The following is a 19,868-nucleotide window of genomic DNA, read 5'->3' as shown; positions in this document are numbered from 1 at the left end:
AATCACGCTGACTTCTGCAATCTGCTTTCCTTTGGGTTGAAACTGGTTTAGTCTCTGGGAAAGGACTGTTTGTAGGATACGCCTGATGAATCAGGGAATGAACTTAGTGTAAACTACGTGGTTCCCCAATAACAGAACTTTGACAAGACTGGAGTTTGAGGGTAAAGCTGATGTGAATGGGACAGATGCCCCGCATCTTGCCCTCCCATCTTTCAAAATTGGTATGGTTTGTTCAAAATCCCATTTACTGCTTTCAGCGTGACCAGCTTTCCACACTCTGCAAACGGATTTCTCTTTGTGGTCGGCGAGGCCACTGTGCGGTGTGCCTCCTGGGTTCCTTCTTGTGGTTGGAGGTCAAACCCTTTCTTGCCTGCTGCTTCCAGGAATGTGTGGTGTGCCTCGGCGTGCTACTCGGAGGGTGTTATTTTACCTCCCTTGAATGGAATGGCAGTCCTCCGGCAGGCCTGTGTGCATGTATAAATAGAGGGACACGTAGCCTGCATTTAATATCCAGAACATAAACCAGCCACCGCTGCGTGCCTCCCCGTCACGCTTTGATGAAAGGCCGCTGTCAGCACCGCAGACTGTGCCGTGGGGCCCAGCAAACCACCTAATCCCACTGCTTTATCCCAGGCCGAGATGGAGCAGATTTCAGTGCCAGGAACAGTTTCTTTCCAGCCACCAGCAGCTCTGCGATTTTTTGGCTTTTCCTGCTTCAGCTGCCCATTACTTATGAGTCTTGGTCAGAGAGGGCAGGGTGGACATGGGAGACTGAAACGTACAGCTAATCCCCACATTTTTTTTTTTTAAGGCAGAAGATTTAGACTCACTTGCCTGTGAATCCCTTTCACTGCGGAGTTAATGTCAAAAGGGCCTGTTGAAAGTGCAGCATTTCCACATCTCCTGCCTGACTTTCTACCATGACCACAGGAGAGTGTCCCTTCCTACCCTCCTTAGGCCGAAGGATGAGTTCCTGCCATCCCCGGTCTTTACAGGGTGGTCCTAAACCCCCTTTTCCATCTTATAATTACTGCACCCCCCTTACTTTGGCTTCTATTTAAGTAGACTGGTCTACTCACTGTTTTCCAAGACCACCAAACCCCTTTACCATTGTTGTAGTGACTTTCTCCCTGAGAATAGCTCCCCTTCTCTCCACGTGTTGAAAATCTTTCTGTCTATTAAGGCTGATTTTAATTCCAGGGCCTCCACGATCGTTCCCATCCACAGGTATCTCTCTCCATAGCGTGTATTATTTCTAACTGTTTACTCAATGAGTAATTATATTACTTATGATATAGTCTTTACAGTCTTATATATGGATTAGAATGGACAGATTTTAGGTTGGAATCCTGGATTCTAGTCTCCAGAGAATGGAAACCCCATGAGGTCAGGGCTCATGCTCGATCTTCTTTGTAACTCCTATAGTGTTAAGTACTATGTACTATACATAAGAGGAGCCAGAAGGTGCCTAGTGATTGAAAGAATCATAATCCACTCTTGAAAAAGCAGAGCTGTGACAGTGTCAATTAGCAAATCCTGTGACCTTTCAAGGACATTCTTGGGCTAAGCAGTGGAAAATGAGAACATGAGGTAATCAAGTTATTCTCAGGTCCAGAAGGGAGCTGAGAGACTGTCACTCCTGTGAGTTCCCTGGAGCCATCTGAAATGTCAGCTTAACCCGCTTCCAGGTTGAGTTACCTCCAGTTTCGGGCTTCTTGGGATTCTATGCCATGGCTCAGAAAACCAATTTTTCACAATTGTCATCCCTCAATAGCCTCCACAGTCACATTCAACAAGCACTTGATGATTTCAATTAAGTAAGGAACAGTCAGTCTAACCTTTTACTGGTATTGTGGAGAATGTCTGGGATGTCTGTACAAGATGTAGATGCTTTTTCCCCCTTGTTTTTACAGAATTTAGGTTTTGAGCAATGACATCGGAATTCTTTAAGCACCTAAAGCATATAGTCAATGGTGGCAAAACTTTTTCGTAAACAGTAAATCTGACTCTTGTAAACCTCTAAATATAAGTTTTAGATAAATCAGATTAATAACACAAAGACTCAAATATAATAATATTTTAGCACAAAATAGGAATGTAAAAAAAATGGAAAAAAACCATTATGATTTTTGCATGTGGCTTATAAAAAGGGCTTTGACGGTAATTCTAAGTGAGAACTTTGGCAATGTATTGAATTACAGAAGGATTACTGTAATAATGATAACTTTCACTTCCTGAGCGTTTGTTGTGAGTCATTAAATATTTGATATTCAAAATTTCTTTTAATCATAAAGCCACCCTGTGAAGAGGGATTGTATTAGCTCCATTTTAGATACATGGAAACTAAAGGTTAGCATGGTTGATCAGATTTGAAATAAAACTTGTCAGACTCCAAAGTTCGTGGGCAATTATGCGGATCACCTGGACACGGGCTGGATCCGATCAGCTCCCCGTTTCCAGCCTCGGAGCCTGCTCACCGCCCAGCGGCAGGGGGCAGCACCCGCCTCCTGCTCAGAGCATATTTGGATGGTTTTTATGACAAATTTCTAGCAGATGGCAGTAAAGTGTCTGGAGCAAGGGGTGTGGTTCCTAATTCACAGTCGCTCAAAACTTGTTCTCAGTGCTCTATGGTCACATGTAGAAGGCAGGGTCCCCAAACTGGAGAAATTCAAAATCCTGAGCAGTTTCTAAATGAGCCCCCTTGGAACCGACGAAGAACAGTTCTTATTGCTTAGGGTCTGACGTGGTAGCTCACTTGCCCATAACATGGTGCTGCCTTTCTTCTGTCTTTGGAGTGAACTGTCCTCTCTCCTAATCTTCTTAGTTACTGATTTAATTTAATGGAACAAACAATGTGTTGAGACTGTCCTAGGTGGAAGGTGCTAAGACAGGCCCTCCACAGGAGGCATGAGAATTGGGAATGGAGGGGCACAGGGTGACACTGCAGAGGTGGGGATTGGAGGGAGGGGGCAAAAATGGATATTTATAAACTGTAGAGGGGACTGAAACATGAGGATTATACATAAGTATTATAATGGGGTGAAAAGAGAACATAAACGAAGTCCTTTGGTTAATCTTTTTTATTTATTTATTTATTTTAATTTAATTTAATTTTTTAAAAAATATATCTTTATTGATTTCAGAGAGAGGAAAGGAGAGGGAGAGAGAGAGAAACATCAATGATGAGAGAGTCATTGATCGAGCCCACAACCCGGGCATGTGCCCTGACCGGGGAATCGAACCCCGATTGCCTGGATCCTAGGTCGACACCCAACTGCTGAGCCACGCCTGGCTGGGCTGGTTAATCTTTTTTTAAAAAAAATCCTCACCTGAGAATCTGTTTATTGATTTTAGAGAGAGGAAGGAAATGAGAGAGGGAGAGAGAGACAGAGAGAGTAACACTGATCGGTTGCCTCTGGTACGCGCCCCAACCGGGGACTGAACCTGCAACCTGGGTATGTGCCCTGACCGGGCATCGAACCCATGACCATTCAGTGAACGGGACGGGGCTCCAATCAGCTGAGCCACCCGGCCAGGGCTAAAGGAAATCCTTTGGGAACATAGGGGAGAGAGGAGCAGATTCTGTCCAGGAGAGCTCGAGAAGCTTCATGGATGGTGGGACGTTTGAGCTCCCTCTTGAAGGATGGGCAGGCCCCTTAGGCATGGAGAAAACACAGGCAGCAGGGAAAACATAGGGGAAATGGGTCTAACAGCTCGGGTGCGAGCGAGGGGGTGTGTGTTAGGTCGGACAGGGGCGGAGGTGAGGCTTGTGGCCGGAGAGGTAGACACTTGAGCATCCCCTCAAGGGCTTCAGGCTTATGTGGGCAATGGGGAGTCACTGAAGAATTCTGAGCACTGGAGATGTTTTGATCTTTCAGAGATGGCTCCTTTTGCATGTGCAATTATTGGGCAGAGTGGGCTATATTATTTATCTATCTATTTATTTTCAGGGGAGCACTTTTAATTTTTTTAGGGGAGTCGTCTGAAGGAAAAGGACCTTATCGTGCTTTTACCACCCTTTTGTCCAGGTTGATCTCCTATTTGCCATTTCCTTGCTCTGTCCTTTGGTGCTTTTGGCAAGGGAAGAGTTAGACCATTGGTTCTGGCTGTTGACATCTGGGTCAGGTATTTGATCTGTATTACGTCATGACTTATTTTTGGTGAGTTAGATGGGTCAGAGAGTAAGCTGTTGTTACCGTCCATGGTTGACAGCTCAAGAGTTTAGGAATAAAAGAGCTGGAGAAAGAATCATGTAGACAAAGAGGAGGGACACGCATCAAAGCCCAGGACAGCATGCCAGGGACTGAGAGAGGTCTCAAAATAGAAGGTGCTTCTCTGGGGATTCACACCACAGGCCTTTGCAGGCAGCCTACCCTTATCACCATTAATTTCAGAGTTTGGAACTGGGCACCACACCCTGGTGTTAAGCTGTTAACCTCCAGCATCAAGGCCACAGCTGCTGGGAAGAATTCCTCTTTCCAGCTTTGGCCTCATTGGAGTTCTTCATCTGGACAAAGGGTAGATGTTCCTAAATTCAGTCTCATGATTCTGGGTTTCTATATATACTCAGGCACCTCCACTCCTTACTCCAGGACACACACACACAGCAGAGCCTTTGTGCAGGGGTCATGGCACTGGAGTAGCAGTGTGTGTGTGCATGTGTGTGTGAGTGTGTGAGTGTGTGTATATGAGTGAGTGTGTATGTGAACGTGTGTGAGTGTGTGAGTGCAACTGTGTGTGTGTGACTGTATTTGTGAGTGTGTATGTGAGTGTGTGTGTGACTGTGTGTATGTATGGGAGTGTGTCTATGTGTGTGTGTGAATGTGTGTATGTGAGTGTGAGTGCGTGTGTGAGAGTGTGTATGTGAATGTGTGTGTGTGAGTGCAACTGTGTGTGTGACTGTGTATGTATGTGAGTGTGAGAGAGAGAGAGTGTGTGTGTGTGTGTGTGTGTGTGTGAGTGAGTGTGTGTGTAGCCCTCTGAATGCAGGACAAGAACCCCCTTCCAGTGATTTTTTTCCTCTGTTATTCAAAAGAAGAACACCTGAGCAAATGGGGCTCCTTCGAGGAAATGAGGGCACCTCGAGCGCGGCTGCTGGCAGCAGAGGGCTGCTCCAGGTGGAGACAGGCTTCAGTTTTCAGGTCCCGAGCTCTTCGGCCTCACCCAGGTTCCCTGCCCCGAGCCATCGGCAGAGGGCTCCCTCCGCCTTGGAAGCTGGGGCTGAGGCAGGAAGGCCGGGATGCGAATGGGAGAACTCGCCTGAGGGTGAGTTTAAAACCCAGGGCCCCAAAGGGCTCTAGTAGAGGAGCAGCCCCCGCCCAGCCTGGAAACGGACCACTTCAGCAAGAAGGTATTTGCTTGCGTTTACATTAAATGACACTGTTTAAATTCCTGGATCGAGGTCAGCCTAATGTTTATGCTCAGAGTAACACATAGTAAGTTATTCTTCAGAGAACCTAAAAAGCAGAGCAACTCCCTGACCAACGGTTTAATTGTTTCTGAACTGGCGGCTCGACAGTTCCTTAATGTTCAATCACTGCCCCATCAATCACCGTCAGTCCCAGGTCGGACCAAAGCTTTGCAGATGCCAAATCCCCAGGTGGCATTTGCTGGGATTCACGGGGGCTACGCAGAGCGCCTGATGCAGCACAAGGTCAAGGTGTCTAACGGCCAGTATCTTGCGGGCCATCGGGCTGGCCAGCTGCTCTCTTACAACCCAGGAGGCTGCATGGTGAGGGTGGGGCTGGGAGAGGCCAGAGGACCTGCCCCGAAATCCTCTCTCCCAGGTCGCGATCTCTGTCCCGTATTCCACTCCGGAGGCACAGCCGTCTAGGATCCAATAGCAGATATGACTTAGAATCGGGCTGTTCTCCCTGGAACGTGCTGGACAACCTCTGTCCAGGTTTTACTCTCTCTGTCTTTCTCCTCAGCTCGGGGCGAGTAACCACATTCCTTTATTATAACCTCATCTGAGACATGTTACAGCGAACGGTGTCACCGCTTGTTTGAGATCAGGTACGCTCCCCAGAAGGAAATTACAGGAGAACGCCCCAAATTCCTTGACTATGTTTGGGAGGTATCTTGGGCTTTTATTTGGGAGTGAAGGGGACATATCTAGTCAGTGGGTGAGGTTTTCTGAACTTTTCAAATTCCAGGGAAAAGGAAGCATCATACGGAATCCAGAAAAGCTGGTGAGTGCTGCCGGTCTCTGCCAGAACCAATAAGTACAGACGAAGATTGGATCTTTATGGGCCCTTTATTCAGACGGCCGGCGATCTGAGATGACGGCGGGTTATGTACCCTACAGACCGCCTTACATCTCATCTCAAGCCGGCCTTTTTTATAAGGAGAAGAAAAGTGTAGGTAAAGGGTTTAGAATTCAGGAGAAAGCAGGTAAGGGGTTTGGAATTCAATGGAAAAGATTAATCAGGTGAAAGCTGCAGTTAGTGATTTTCTGAGCATCCCTTCATCTGCTTCCTGGGCAGTGGACTTTCTGTCCCCAGAACCCAATGGGTCAGTTACTGTCTTGGTCACTCACAGGCCTCCTGGGGCACAAAGATTGTCGAATTGCTGGCGGATCTACTGAAGTCCAGGCAGGTCCAGTCATACATTCCAGTCACTGGAACAATAGCTTTCTACATGCATTAATTACCAAGCCTATTAACTATATAACCAAAGCTAAAAATTTAAATTCTTGAATTCCCCATCAATGCTGTGAACAAAATAGACCTCCACTTATCTCCTACAAAAATGGATCAAACATGGTAACAGCGGCAAAGGGCCACCTGGCCAATGACAGCCCAGAGAACTAAGTGAACTTGAGGAACAGTGGGGTCTGTGAGGTCAGCGTTAGTCACATACTCTGGAGGTGTTTCTGGGAAGAAGCATGTTTCCTCCTTCTGATAGAAAGGCCAGCACATGTGAGGAGAAGGTTTGGGGAAGCCACTCCAGGCTACTGAGGTGGGAAACTCAACCGGTTTCTATTTGTACTGGCTCCTCTCTCCCTCAGATGTTTCTCATCAGCCACATTCAGATTGATTCCATTTGCAAAACTCTCCTGGCAGTCTTGCTTGGTGAGGAGGCTTGGTGGCAAAAGCTCTGGCATTTTCTGATCCTGCCCAGGCCCTGCTCTTCTTGTGTCGTTTCTTGGTGCTTTGGCTCCTTAGCAGAAGTTGGCTAAGCAGAAGCTGCTGTTGAACAAAACCAAATGGAAAACAGAACCCTGGAACACTGAGCGGAGAGAGTTTTCTAAATGTGGGGGCTGGGGATGCAGCGAGGCCAGTGGGGGTCAGGAAAGGGAGGGGCTTCCTTAGAAGCAGACTGAATCACGCTCTGGTGAGCGTTTGTCATGGTCTCATCTTGTCAGCATCCCCGCTAATCGAGCCAGAGCAAAGGTTACGTACCCTTCACTCTTTGATCTCACTAACGGATGCAGCAGAAAATATTTGGATCCCCCCAGGGCCATCCTCTCACTTTCTGTCCCTCACGAAAGTTTGTGACCCATGACTCCCTGACATCACTTATTTTTTCTCGTACGCCTTCAACTCAGCCTTGAAACCTCTCATCAGCTTCCTTCTTGGCATTCGCCTCCCAGCCCCACTGTTTCACACATGACCCACCATGTGCTCCCCCACTTGAAGCTGCCTGTTCCTGTCCTATCGGGGAGCATGCTCAGCCCCCTACCCTGCCGCAGCGGGGCGAGGACATCCTGTTGGAGAGACTTCTGATCCCTCTCTTCCCACCGTGGCGACCGAGACAAGGGTGCTGCTGTCCCTAGCCCTTGGCTGTCTCTCCCAGGGCTGGATTGCATGTGTTCTGTTGCTCTTGTCTTTCATGGTGCTGTCTGGGTTTCATTTCCCCACGCGTGGGTCATGGGGTCTGAACTTAGGGTGGAGACCTAAGTATTAGGAAGCAGAGAGCCCACTGCCTTCTGGTCCAAGACGATTACCCAGTCCAATAAAGCTGATACACACACATACACACATGTCCACAAAACAGTATAACAGTCATGCAGTTCAACATGCAAAAGGCCCAGAAGGGCATACGGTGAAAAATATTCCTGCACATCTGTCTCCCAGCTTCTCAGCCCCCTCTGTAGAGGCACTTGGTGTTTACAGTGTCTAGTGTATTCTTCTGGACACATTTTACACATACATCAGCAAATAAATCCATACTTTATATTTTGTTCACCATCTTTCTGTCCCCCCCCCCCACTTTTTTAAATGGCTGCATAGTATTTCATTGAATACATTTTCATGATTTATTTAACTAGTCCCATCTGGATGGGAATTTGGTAGTTTCCAATCTTTTGCTCTTACAAAAAAATAAAGTTGATATTGGTCCTTAGGTCTTGTGTTTCTTTCCTAAAGGCTTAGCACTCCGAGCGGAGAGCAGAGTGGCCCACACTCCACGTGTTGGCCAAGACTGGCACTGGACTTGAAGTCCCAGGTCAGTGAGTCAGACACATCCAGGTTTTCTCTTCTGTTTCCCCTAATCATCTCCAACTTGTCACCACGCAGAGAGTTTATGCTGTGAAAGCTGGCGCTCGCTAAATTAGGTAATTTTCCCTCTTCTTCCGCCTACAATCTCCTTCAACTTAGGGGTTTGGTTGCAGCCAAAATACTTTCCCAGCAAGTGATGCTCCCAATCGCCTAACACGTCAGGTACTGAATTCCCTGAATTTCTGTAGCATGTTCTAATTTGCAAAGCACTTTCAAATAACGTTCGTTCACTTAATCCTTACACAAATTTTCTGAGGTTGGCAGGACATTTTCTCAACGAAGAAACTGAAGCTCAGAGGGACCATGTGGCTTGCTCAAGGTCACCTAGTTGATAAATGACACAGACAAAACTTGAAGCCAGAGCATCTAACTCAGTCTGCTGCTTTTCTAATACACATGCTAACCCTTTACCGTGTACGTGCCAGTAACGTCAGCTTTCAATTTGGAAGATGGTGGAGGCTGAAGTTCAACAAATTCTTTTTTTTTATTTTTTATTCTTCCCCCAAGGATATTTTTCCATTGCTTTTCAGAGAGAATGGAAGGGAGAGAGAGACCCACACACAGAGAGAAACATCAATGTGAGCAAGACACATCGATTGGTTGCCTCCCACATGAGTCCTGACTGGGGGCCGGGGATCTAGCCTTCAACCAAGGTACGTGCCCTTGGCCGGAATCGAACCTGGGACCCTTCAGTCCATGGGCCGAGACTCTAACCACTGAGCCAAACTGGCCAGAGCAACAAATCCTTCATTCCCATCAGCAGAGGCGATTCAGACAAGAGGAATCATGGACCAATTTATCCACATTGATCCACTGGAATGGGGCAACACATGACAAGGGCAGGAGAAAGAATGGTGGAGGAGTGCCAGGTGGGAAGCCTTTGATGTTGGGGCACATGTGTCATGTGGAAGTCAGGGGATGGGCTTGCAAGCTGGGGGACAGGAAGAGGGGCAAAGAACGTGTACCTATTGAGTGTCTTCTGTATGCCATGCTCACCTGTCAATCACAGAACTCGGAAGGGGTACCTGCACAGCTATATGAGGCCAGCTGGTTCACTCCAGATCTGGTGGAGTGGTGGCTGTGCTGGCTGGTGCGACTGCTTCTGCTCTGCCCAGCAGGTGGGGGCCAGGGTGGCAAGGGGCTGTGTAACTGGTGACAGTGCCGAGTGTTAGAGACTGTGCTTGTCTCAATCTCTTCCCTCCAAGGAGGGTCTCAGGTCAAGCTCAGGTGTGTGGATCTCCTCCCGCAGATGTACTTTCTCTCCGGCAGCTCCTCAGCTCCTAGGAGCCCAGGTTTCTGTCTGTTCTAATGCATCCATCCTCAGATGAGCTACCCCTGCTGCAGCGACTTATGCTGAGAGAGAGCTGGGACCAAGATCCAGTGCCATCCCTGAGAGGAGAGCTGTCCCCCAGGTGGCAGGGGTGGGAAAGGACAGGAGCACTGAGCACAATCCTGAAGGAGAAACGAAGCTTTCCAGGGGGAACTGAAAAGCCCATCTCCATGGGCTGAGGGTGACATGGACAGAGGCAGAGCTGGGTTATCATGGGCCCAGACGCTGTGCTAAGGACTTTAAGAAGTGCCCTATAGACGGCAGAGCTTCGAGTAAAGGAGGACACGATTCAATATGAATTTTAGAAATCCCACTCTGTCTGCTGATTGCTCATTTGTTTCCTAAAAGCTGAGTGCCTGCCATGACTGAATGTCTGTGCCCCATTCCCGCTACCATCCCCGGTTCATATGTTAAGCCTTAACCTCCAGTGTGATGGCATTTGGAGATAGACTTTTCAGAGGTAAATAAATTTGTTATCAGAGAAAATGTGATTCGTCTCCCTTGGTTGCTTTTGGGGTCCTTGCTATATCCAGAGAAAAGAAATTTTTTGAGACTCACACGGGAAGATGTAATATAGTAGGGAGCTTTACTTCCACAGAATTACACCCTTGGGTTTCCAAAGTCCCATTTCCCTTAGTCCGATCATAGAAGAAATGTAGCTGGGGTTTCAAGTAGAGCTAGAATCAGAGCCAGTGTCCAGAGTTTCCGTTCCATGTTGGACCCGAGTCCAGTCCAGCATCAGGCTAGTTGCAGTCCATTAGTCCATTGGGTGTGGGGGTCTGCATGGCCATGGGCCACACGGGATAATGCCAGGAAGCCAAGTGTGCCAAGAGGAACCAAAAGAGCAAACTCCTTTGTTTGGGGATTATATATTCCCCAAAATTTGCTCCCTTGCAGTGGCCACTCCCATCCTGGCCAACCATATCTGTCCCTAGGTGTGACTGACAGCAAGTATCTTCCCTGTGTCATCCCAACTTTATTGGACATGCATCTATTTTCCCTTTGTTGGATCCCTGGGGATTGTAAAGTTGTAGCTTCCAGGTGAAGCTTCCCAAATGACATGCCCATAATGTCTGGTCTTCCCTTTGCTCCTTTCGTATTATTAATAACTAGTTAATTGCAACGGTATCAGGTTTAGATGAGGTCATGTGGAGTTAGTGTCTGTATAAATAGGGACTCCAGAGAGTGTGTGCTCTCTTTCTCTCTCTCCACACCAAGGAAGGCCATGTGAGGACACAGGGAAAGGCGGCTGTCTGCAAGCCAGGAAAAGGGCCCTCACCAGGAACCTTGGTCTCAGACCTCCAGCCTCCAGAACTGTGAGAAATAAATTTCTGTTGTTTAAGCCACCTAATGTATGGTACTTTGTATGGCAGCCTGAGCTGATGAAGACCCCACACACCATACAGCCAGCTCTAGCTTGGCTCTAGGTAGTCAGCGGTGAGCAAAGAATCCTTGTCCTTACATGCTTGCAAGTCTAGTAGAGAGGGAGCCATGAAATGAGCAATCCACACCAGACATACACAGTTACCAATTATGAAAGAGGGTGGGGAGCTCATTTAGATGGGGGAAGATGGGAGAAGACTTATGAGGACCTGCCAACCTGATACCCTAAGGATGAGTCGAGCAGAGCCCAGCATGGGCAGAGGAGAGCAATCCCAGCCTGGGGAAGGGCATCTGTGAAGCTTCTGGCAGTCTGGGGCTTGGTGAGAACTGACCAGACACGAGTGTTACCAGGGGAGGAAAGTGACGTCAAGTAAGACTGGGAGCTGTTAGAGGACGGTTCGCACAGGAACTTGTAGTTCTTGTTAAAGTTTCAGATTTATATTCCTGGTGCATTATGGAGCTATTAAAGGGTTTAAGTGGAGAGATAAAATGATCCCATTTTCCTGTTTAAAAGATAACTCTGAATAACGTGAGAACCAGATTGGAGGGCTGTCAAATGGAGTGGGAGAGGCTGGTTCTGAGGGCTGACGTGGCCATGCTGGTATGAGGTGTCCTGAACAGCAGTAAGAATAGAGGGAAGGGGTGCATTTGAGGGGCAGCGAGTAGGATGGGTGGGGAAGAAGGGGGACAGGAGGTAGGTCATAGGGACAGCAGCTGGGAGGGAGAGAGAGAGTTTGAGGACGCTGAGTCTGGTGGGATGTGGGAAACATATGGGCCTGTGGTTCAGGAGACGGATCCAGCCTGTGCAGAAAGGAGTAAACACAGCAGGCCGGCCACTGCTGTCCTTAGAAAGTCCTGACTACACTTGGCCCTCAGCTGGTGTCTGGGAACTTGGCTCTCACAGTGTCCTCAGGCAACAGTCAACTGATAAGGCTGGTTCCCTGCAGCTAGACTGTTTTTGCAGACAATATGATTTATGCCGGACACCTGCTTTTCTTCTGGGAGTCTGGAACTTTGGTACATGCTAGGGAGAGAGAGCCTATATGACCAGCCCCCCAGTTAAAACCATGGGCACCAAGTCCTTCATGGGCTTCCCTGAGCAGAAACATCACACACATGTACGTTTGTGGGGGAGGAGGGAGCTTTGTGCACCCTTCACAGGAGGGAGAGAGCATATAGAAGCCTCATAGATTCCTTCCAACTCTACCTGTGTCTTGGTTTCTTACAATTCAGCTAAATATCCTTACTGCATCTCTATAATAACCTCAGACATGAGAACAACTGCAAGCTGTCACATGAGTTCTAGCAAATCTCTGAGTAATGGGATGACCTTGGGGACCTCTAACACAGCCTCAAGATTTAAGTTTGGGAGTGATCAGCATATAGAAAAAATGAAACCGTGAGAGCATTGGGGATCACCCAGGAAGAGTAGATAAAACCCTGAGGATCCCTGGAACTTAGGGATGGTCAAGGGGACAGAAACTCCAAAGGAGGCCAAAGTCCAGGTGATAGTAGACAGGACTGTCTGCTGGATTTAGGTCATTGACCACTTGGCGGGACAGTCCCCATGGACAGTTGGGGGAGAGCTGGCTTGTTTGGAGGTGAGGAGGGGAGAGATCCCCTCAGTGTGACCATGGAAGAAGGAGAGGAATGTGGGTCAATATAAACGTATTGTTTTTAAGGTGGGACAAACTTGATCATTTGTTTTCTCATTTATTAAGTGCCTGCTGTGTGACACGCTCTAGGCTAGATGAGAATGAAAAGATGTAGTCTGGACATCTGTAACACTCTCAACAATAACAAAGACATTTAAAAAAAGATGTAGCCTGGCCTTAAGGAGTGTGGTCCAGCCACGAAGACTGGGAGGACTAGCAGGGCACCGTGTATTTGAGATGGGAGGTGCACAGCGCCATCGGGGGGGGCTCAGCCTAACTGCAGAGTTCCTCTGAGGAAGGGACTTGGGGAATAATTTGTTGAAGTGGGGAGAGGAGAGAAAGGAAAAGGGGAAGCTCTGGAAGAGGGAAGACTATACCTGAGTGTCTGGAGGGAGAAAAGAGTGCGTACTTTGGAGGAGCCACGGGAACTTCGAGAGTAAGGAAGGGGTGAAGAGATACGGCTGCAAAGCAGGTGGCGCAGCACCTGCAGGCGCTGATGGGGAGGAGCCACAGAGAGGAGCTCAATCCACAGGACAGAAAGGGATCGTCGGTGGGCTGAGGACCTTGAGAGCCTGGAGGGCTGTGGTATCTAGAAGGGATTGATTCTGATGGTAGGAAAACACCTCATCATTGTAACAGAAACAGGAAAAGAAGATAGATGTTTAAAAGGATAGCTGTAGCTACAGGTAAGACCTTAGGGTTGGTGGCAAGGGACTGTGCCTTCTTGTATCATGACTTTCCTATTCTTGTGGGCAGGTGTTTCCCCCCCCCGCCCCTTCCTGAGATTGAACACATCTGAAGACCAGGAGGGTAAAAGGGGTCTTTGGTAATGTGACTCAAGACGGAGAAGAGAGAGACATTCTTTCAGCCTCACAACACACAGGAGAAAGGCTCACAGGAGGCCAAGGTCAGCACGGTGGAAATCTGTTGTCTTTAAGACATGTTGTCTTTGATTTTGTCCCTGTGAGAACTTTTCCATCTTCCCTCACCCCACCCTTGAAATCTGGAGACCCAGCTTTATGTAGCAGTGAAACTAGACAGAACGAAATGACTGGTAGATCATGTCAGGGGCCAAGCCCAAGTGACGCGTCACTCTGGGTAGGCGGCAGAGGACAGAGGGGCCGACAAAGATGATGGGGGTGGGAGGCTGAGCCACATGGAGGTCTTGGATGTGTAGAGCTGATGCTCCGTGCCTTTTAGAAGAGCCAGGAGATTAATTTAATAAGGTCGAGAAGTTATCTTCTGAACCTGTACCCATCTGTGGACTTCATAGGGATTGGAAAGTGCCTCTTGAATCCAAAATAAGGTAGAATCATAATGTTCCTCTAGATCTGTGCCTGTAACTTGATCTGTTAACACTGAGACTGTGTCCCTTCTCTCTCTTCTCTCATGGGAGATGCAGTGTTGATTTCTGGTTAGTAGAAGGAGGTGAGGTCATCTACTCATAGTGAGGGGAAATGTGGCGGAATCACGAACTTGAGAGTGGAGAAAATAAAAAATAATGTTGTAGAGAAGTAGCAATAGAGCTGACTAGGGAAGGCTGCTTGGGTGGCTGGCCAGACTTTCCATTGGCGACTATGAGTTTTATAGTGGTAACTATGCCCTCAGTGGCGTGATTTCCCTCAGGGTGTGGAGCCTGGTTGTAGCCTAATGATGATGGGCCTGTGGCAGAGAGTTGACTGGCCCTGCCTGGGCTCTGCCTGTGGAGCGCCACGGAGAGTCAATGGGACAAGCAAGTTGGGAATGTTGGCAAGATTGAAGTTGAGGTGCTGGGACATGAACTCTAAACAGCACAGGGAAAGTAGAGATAGAGGAGAAATAAAGACAGGGGAACGGGTGCCTATGGCGGTGACCAAAGATCTGGGGGGGGGTCCCTAGAATATGTGTAGTGGGAGCTAGTGAGGGATCTGGAAGGACAGGAAGTTGTGGTCGGGAAGTAGGATATTTACATGTATGACTTCAGAGGTGGAGAAGTTCTGAGTAATCAGCAAGCTCAGGATGTGGCCTTGGGAGGGCCCACATTGACCCTTTGACCCTTGTCATCACTGGGACCCTCTCTTTGATCCAACGTTCACATGGCTTCTCTCTCTCCTTTCGGTGTCTGGTGCACCTCCCATCCCAGCTACCCTTTTCCTTCTTTCTGGTCCAGCAAGAGGAACTCACAGCATCGTTTTTACTTCCGGAGAAATTTATTCCACATGTGTCTGATTCATTTGCGTTTATAGAAACTTGAAATCTCCAGTGTCCAAAAACCCTTTCAACTAGTTTTTTCTTCCCTTTCTTAGAAACAGGAAGTTGTGTTTGGCTGAGGACAGGCTCTTCAGAGTGCCTGGGACTTACACGTTATTTGGAATGAGGAATGATGAGGTCTGAGAAGGGCCTCTTGACTCTCTCCCTTCCTGGGGCAATTGTGCGTCTTCCAGGGGCAGGTTGGGCAGCTCGCAGGGATGGCAGACTAGCCAGCACCTTCCAGCACCAGCTCAATCCAAGGCCTGAGGGAAAGTATGTTCTCGAAGAGACAGGTGTCCTAGAGGCCTCCTGTATTTCTTTCTCCCAGCACTAGCATTACTGTGCAGAACGTGCTTGTACAAGGGTCTCGTCTTTCTCTCCCCAGTACTTGAGATGTGTCTCTGAGAAGCCCCTTTACTTAGTTTCTGGGGGTGTGGGTTGGCTGCCACTCGATTTTAAGCAAGGAAGGCTACCTACCTCCGAACTGGAATGTCAGAGGAGCTCTACACCTGGCGGAAGATGGACAGTTGTGATGGGGTGCACTGTTGTGATGTGTCTGACCAGGTTGTTGGGAAGTTTTAGCCTAGAGAGCAGACAGGTTCCTGGAAGGGCCGACATGGTGCTGGTGAGTCTGAAAGAACCCAGGGGTCATAGCCCAACCACCCTGCTCACTCAGCATCCCAACTTTTAGCTCCCCCCAGTGTGTTGTTTTGTTCTGTTTAGAATTTTTTCAAATCTAAGATCGACATGACCACAACATGTCACTTCAGTGATTACCCAGATTGAACCATCAAAATGTCAGTTAGGTTGGGAACTTCTTTCCCTTTCACCTTCCACACGCAGCTTTCTGGAAGCTGCAGCTCAGCCAGGGACCACTGGAAAGCGCGCCGTGGGGGAAGATAACTTTCTCATAGAGACATTCTCCCCTTCAGCCAAGGGCCATCATAGGTGAGCAAGTCCCTGTTTATATTTCTCCAGGGCAGGGGTGCTCCCTTCCCCTGCCTTCCGTCCTAGCCTGCTCAGGGTCACGGGGTGACATCGTCTAGCTGATGGTGGACTGGGGGTGGGGAATGCTGGTGGGAATATTCTTCTCTTCACTTAGGGGACCTCCTCCCACTCTCCACAGAGCAGAGCAGGGCTGGCGGAGGACAGGTGTCAGACAGTCAGGTAACCTCACCTAGAAGGCCGCCTTCACTGTCCTCCCCGAGCTCAGCCCGTCTCATGTTTTATCCTGGCCAAGTGTTCAGTAAGTTAGCCTCAACTCGCCATGGAGGCGAAAGGAAGTAATAAGGCCGTGGCAGCGGAAATCTGGAAACTCAGGGATAATACTACATCTGATTCTCTTTAGCAAATTCCAGATTTTAGTAAATCCTGTTCACTTTTATAGACAAACCATTTCTAGTTTCCAAACAGCACAGGGGACACCGTTGCTTCCTATAAGGACCAGTGATGTGAGGCCAGCACGTGGAGCAGAGAGGCTGTGGGCCCCTGAGCCTCTCTTCCTGCCACCAGGGGAGACTCGGACACTGGGAGCCTGGCCGTGTGTGAAGCCCTGGCACCTCGCAGCGACACTGCCTCACCACTTCACACACTCAAGAATGCAGTGGGGACAAAGCAGCTCTCTTTATTTTCCCTGGACCATGAGTTGAAAATATCAAGCCAAAGCCAAAGCCAACATATTCTTAAGAACTTTCCTATTGTTCTTGTCATTTTTTTGGCCCCCTTTTTTTGCAGGAGAAGAGAAGCTTGGAAAAAAGAAGAGGGCTCCAGAGGAAAGAAGCAGCGCTGCATGTTTGAATCCTAGGAAGGAGAAACAGTCCTCATTAAGGGGGCCCACTGGGTTAAAAAGCCCGAACACGAAAGATCTAGAACCTAGTGGACATCATCCGAGAGCAAGATGCAGAGCTGGTGGGAAGATGGCCCCATTACCCCTAGAACATGTTCCTGGGAGAGAGGGGTGTTTTGCTGAAGTGAACTGTGTTGCATATTTTTGTAAATTCACAATACCCTCTGGTTGGCTACAGGAGAATACAGGCAGACAATAAATTCCAGACAAGGATTCACTTATCTTAAGGATAAAAGGCTGGAAAGGAACTTTGATGCTAATGTACCACCTTTGAAATATCCCTGGCAGGTACTTGGAGAAAGATGAATGACCAAACTACCTGCCGAGTTGGGGCCATGGGGACTCCCATCAGGAGGCACCAGTACCAGCGTTCGTGAGGCCCACCAACTGGAAAACACCGCTTCTCAGCGGAGGAAACACAGCTTCTCACCATCCTTTCTTCTCGGGGCACAAAGGGTGGTCGTGGTTGGCGGTGGGAAATAGAGATGAGGCCTCTCTCTGCAGATCTGTTTTCCGAGTCCCTGAGCTGCAGCTGTTGAATTTCCAGACACAAACAAGTATGTATTCTGTGAGCCTGCTGAGCCCACACAGCGAGGAAGAGCCAAGCGGGATTCCATTCTGCTTCGCACATCAGCGGCTCTGCTGCCAGCTGAACTCCAGGGCAAACGCCGTGCCTGGTAATGATGCAGGCGGCGGGGATGGCACAGCTGGACTGGCATGGGCAGTTACTAGGGGACACGCTTGGCCTTGATTAATTTTGGGGAGAATGAGAAACGAAAGGAGATGAAGAACCGCAGAAACATAGATGAGCCTCAACAAGACTGATGCACAGCAAGGACAAATCTGGTGTCACTAGTCATTGTCAGCATGCCTGCGTGAGTGCTTGTTTATGTTTAGGTAAGTCCGCCTCCGCTCACTGAAGAGTCGGCAGATGGGAAGAGCAGACGGGAAAGCGGTCAACTCTCAGTCGACAGCCACCGTGCACCACACAAATGTGACCAGCAAAGGGTACAGTTGGGGCTGAAATCCCATTTGCCTCTCTTGTACCCAAGGGCCTGAGTCCTCTGCTGGCTGTTTTTTCCCATTCACACAAGGCTCCATAGACTGTAATAGATGTTATAAATGGCATAAAATATGCACAGTATGGTCATGGTCCTCAAGGGAGTACAGTTTAGCTAGAGATCCAAACCCCCTTTACAAGGCAAGTAAAACTTAGTCTGTGAAGCAGAGACTACAGGCTCATGAGGAATCCAGAGCAAGGCCGAGCCCGGACCAGTCAGAAGCTTCAGGGAGGGAGATCTGAGCAGAGCCTGGGAACTGAGCTGGTGAGGAGGTGTGGGAGTATGGGCCGGGAGAGGAGGGGTCTCAGAGGGGCTCTGACCCACTCAGGTGGAGCCCGTGGAATGGACCAGCATATCAAGGGCAGATGACAAAGGTCCGTGAAAGATAAAATGGCATCTAGGATTCCTCAGTGCCAGCTGTTTTGCCAAGTCACCTGGAAAGGGTTTTCAACAGAGGCCCAGGCCCCTCAGGTGTACTGGTCAGAGTCCGAGGAGTGGGGCACAGTCATCTGAAAAGTCTCCACAGGCCCCTTGGATGTCCAGCTAAGCTGGAGGACCTCAGTGACAAGAGCAGGGTCAGTTTCAGGGCTGAGAAATAAAGTCTTGCTTTCCCTGGAAGATCAAGGGAACACGGTCTTCCCTGACCATGTCACCATATATTTGAAGGGGTCTTAAGAGAAAGCTAAAGGGAAGACAAATGGGTAAAAGGTGACAAAAGAGAGATGACAATTTAAATATTTTTTCTCTTTTCACTAGAATGTCATTTCTTCAGGTTGCCTGTTTCTCTTCGCCTAGTTATGACCAAGGACTACATAACCTCTACACCAGACAGTATGGAAGCCTGAGCAAGGGGCTTTCTGAGAGCCAGGGAAATATGAGGAGCTAGGGAACGGAAGATGGGACTTTAAAGCCTCTCAGGTAGGTTTCCAGTGGCTGGTGAGACATGCCACCCTGTGTGAAAAGACTGGCTGGGGCAGTGGCAAGCAGCTCGGGTCCAGAACTGTGAAGTGGGGATGGGTTTTGGTGTAGGGAGAGATCTGGGGACTCAGAATTCCCCAGATCCTGAGGGATCTTGTACCTCCAGCTGAACAGAAGGTAGAAGTTCAGAAAGGAAGGGGAGAGTCTTTCTCAGGAAAAACGAGCCCAGAGGCACCGCATAACAACTCTTCCTCTGAGCTGGAAGTTTCCACTAGAGCAGAGATTCTCAAAGCGCAGCCCCAAGTCACCTGGGAACTTGTTGGGAATGTAGACTCTCAGGTCCCCTTGGACCTGCTGAGTCAGAAACAAAGGGGCCCAGCAATCTGTGTTTTAAGAAGCTCTCTAGTGATCCTAATGCCCAAGAAAGTGTGAGGATCATTTGTCTGGATTATGCAAATGAACAGCTGCCAAGATGAGGGATGAGCAGGATGCTGGGGGTGTCTGAGAGCCCAGGGGGAAGGCCTGAGAAGACTCGGGCGAGGTGCTTCTTCCCTGTGTGCTCAAGGTGCTGACCTACTTTCAGCCTTTGTCCTTGGGCTTTTGGTCCCTGCCCTTTCGAAAGAGAGACTGAATCAGACCAGACCACTACATTAGCACAAGATCACACTTTAGTTCAGAGACACATTTGCATAAATACTTGAAATGGATCCACCCCTGCAGGTGGAAGCCTGAGAACACGTGGCTCTCCACAGCCCTGCAGCCCTTTTGACAGTGGATTTTAATACTGAAGAGAGTCATGATCATGTTTAAAGCCAGCTTAGGGGCTTGCTTTGACATTCACCATTGCCCCCCTGCCCCACACCTCTCTTGGACTAATTTTTTCCCCTCTGAGGTAGATTATTTATAGGGGAAACCAAATAGAAAACAATTTTTTTTTTCCATTTA

This window comes from Miniopterus natalensis, chromosome 20, assembly GCF_054644295.1.
Source record: "Miniopterus natalensis isolate mMinNat1 chromosome 20, mMinNat1.hap1, whole genome shotgun sequence".
Taxonomy (NCBI): domain Eukaryota; kingdom Metazoa; phylum Chordata; class Mammalia; order Chiroptera; family Miniopteridae; genus Miniopterus; species Miniopterus natalensis.
The sequence above is the reverse complement of the archived record's forward strand: the minus strand, read 5'-3'. Positions refer to the sequence as shown.